The sequence below is a fragment of the Portunus trituberculatus genome, chromosome 36 (genome assembly GCF_017591435.1).
Source record: "Portunus trituberculatus isolate SZX2019 chromosome 36, ASM1759143v1, whole genome shotgun sequence".
Taxonomy (NCBI): domain Eukaryota; kingdom Metazoa; phylum Arthropoda; class Malacostraca; order Decapoda; family Portunidae; genus Portunus; species Portunus trituberculatus.
Genome location: NC_059290.1, coordinates 5,610,486 through 5,612,985, shown reverse-complemented (window position 1 = coordinate 5,612,985; position 2,500 = coordinate 5,610,486).

Genomic DNA, 2,500 nt, shown 5'->3' with positions numbered 1-2,500 from the left:
TAACGAAAAGCTATAAGCGCATTTAGCAATCAATTTCCTTCTATTTCAGTGACGGGCGATGTTATGCAAGAATTATATTAACACAAGTACTGGATTTCTAAATATTCGCCTCATTTACTTTTAAGAACCTCTAGTGCAAGTTGTTAGGATTCTCCAGGATGTTTTTAATAGTAATAGTTTTCTAGTTTCTCTTTGAAGTTATTGGGGTTTCAGTGGTGTTTCTAAGATTCCAGTGATAGTTTGACTAGTTCTAATGAATGTTATTAGATTTTTAAGGGTGTTTTCAAGGTCTCAGTGATAGTTCTAGTGAATGTTATTAGGTTTTTAAAAGGTGTTTTCATGGTTCCAGTAAAAATCATCAGATCCAATGAAAGTTACTTGGATCTTAGTGATGTTTTTATAGTTTTAGTGGCAATTTGATAGGGTTTCGTGGAAATTTATGGGCGTTCATAATTGTTCCCATGTTCCTAGATAAAAATTTATCGCTGATTTTTTTGTTTCTGCCTTTTAGAACAGGCTCTACTTGAATTTGATAGGTCTTTAATGGTGTTTTCATGATCAATATTAGATTAGTAAGAATTTTGAATAATCTCCGGGGAAAAACATACATGACAACGTAACTAAAGCTGTAGATGACATTAATTTGCTATAAAAGGACAATATCCACGGTGTACTGAAAATCAGTCAGCTGCTGATATAAATATCTTGTAGCGTTAACATGCAGGGATTCTGAAGATATCAATCCAAAAATGCAAACGTTATCCTTGAAAATAAATAAACTCAAAGAAAATGATATTTCAAAATAGAAAGCTGGATTATTTCATGAGTAACTTAAAACTTTTTGCTATGTTATGTGACTAGATATTATCTTAGCTATTGTTGCTGGAAATATATAACGCATGGAATTAAAAAAAGAAAAAAATGTGACACACACACAAAAAAAAAAAAAAAGAAAAAAAACGTTCTAATTAATGATAAATTAGCTATATTATTACAACATACAATAGAAATGTTTATTTTCTTTTATTTCGTTTCAGTGTTAATAATGCAAAATATAGGTAAACAATATTCATTTTAATTCTGGCTACATCACAAATAAACTATATTGTGTAAAATCTAATTATTATCTTGTGCTATTTGAAGTAAAAAAAAAAAAAAAAAAAAGTAAGATAAAGTAAAATAATATTCTATCAGTTTACGTGAGTGACTATTAACGTTTTATCACCATAACAATAAACATAATCTAAATTAACAACATTTCCGTTATTTTCTTACGCTTCTCAATCATTACGTAAAAATCTGAAGTTTGACAAGATCCACCAACCATCACTCAGCCTCCACAGAAAATGACTTTGTGTGTGTGTGTGTTATTATTTTCATTTATTTGTTTTCTATCCACGTATACATATAGCTGTTTTGTCTGTTTTTGTTCCCTTTCCTTCGTGACAAAGCAAACCAAAGAGAAGAAGAAGAAGAAGAAGAAGAAGAAGAAGAAGAAGAAAGCAATACTATTCAATACACTCCCTTCCTTATTTGAAATCTCAGATAAAAAAAGAAAACAAAAGATAACTGAATAAATAAAAACAGGGGCAAAACAAATTGAACAAAAAATAAATCTAGGCAATACCAGAAAACAGTAGGCCTATACATGACTGTCACTGTGATGAAGGAGGAGGAGGAGGAGGAGGAGGAGGAGGAGGAGGAGGTGGAAGAGGAGCAATAAAAGGAGGAAGGAGAGGGGTTAGGGCAACAATGACTCTCAGCTGACTATACTACCACCAGCACCACCTTCAATAACAACAACAACACTCTTATAATGCACTATCACACTCACCCTTCCGCTGTCCTTCAAGAGTGTAGCGAAGCCTCACACACACACACACACACACACACACACTATCTCTCTCTCTCTCTCTCTCTCTCTCTCTGAATTATTTGTACATAAGTATTTTCGCACTTCATGGCTGTGTATCGGTTGTAGAGAGAGAGAGAGAGAGAGAGAGAGAGAGAGAGAGAGAGATGATTGTTTATTTATTTTCTATATATTATTTTAACATCATGCAGTATACTTTAAGAACGCCATTTTTTTCTCTTTTTGAGATCACACGCTCTCTCTCTCTCTCTCTCTCTCTCTCTCTCTCTCTCTCTCTCTCTCTCTCTATCTTATACCATGTGGGCTTTTCACGGGAATTCATGGGCTAAAGGGGATAGATACTTTTTGTGGTACATCTTATCTCAAAGCTAGGAAAACCGTTGCCCCGAGTGAGGAAGCCCAACCTACACTCGGACCGTGAACAGGATTCGAACCCGTGCGCTTGGAGACCCCTCGGAGTCCAAAGCACGCATGGTTCCACTATATACTCTCTCTCTCTCTTGCACCTTACGAATGAAGGAAGAACTCAGAGATAAAGGGAAAGTGACAAAGCAGAAGAACAAGAATGATGGAGAGAAGAGGGTAGAATGTAGGAAAGAATAACAAAGACGAGGAAATGGAAAAAGA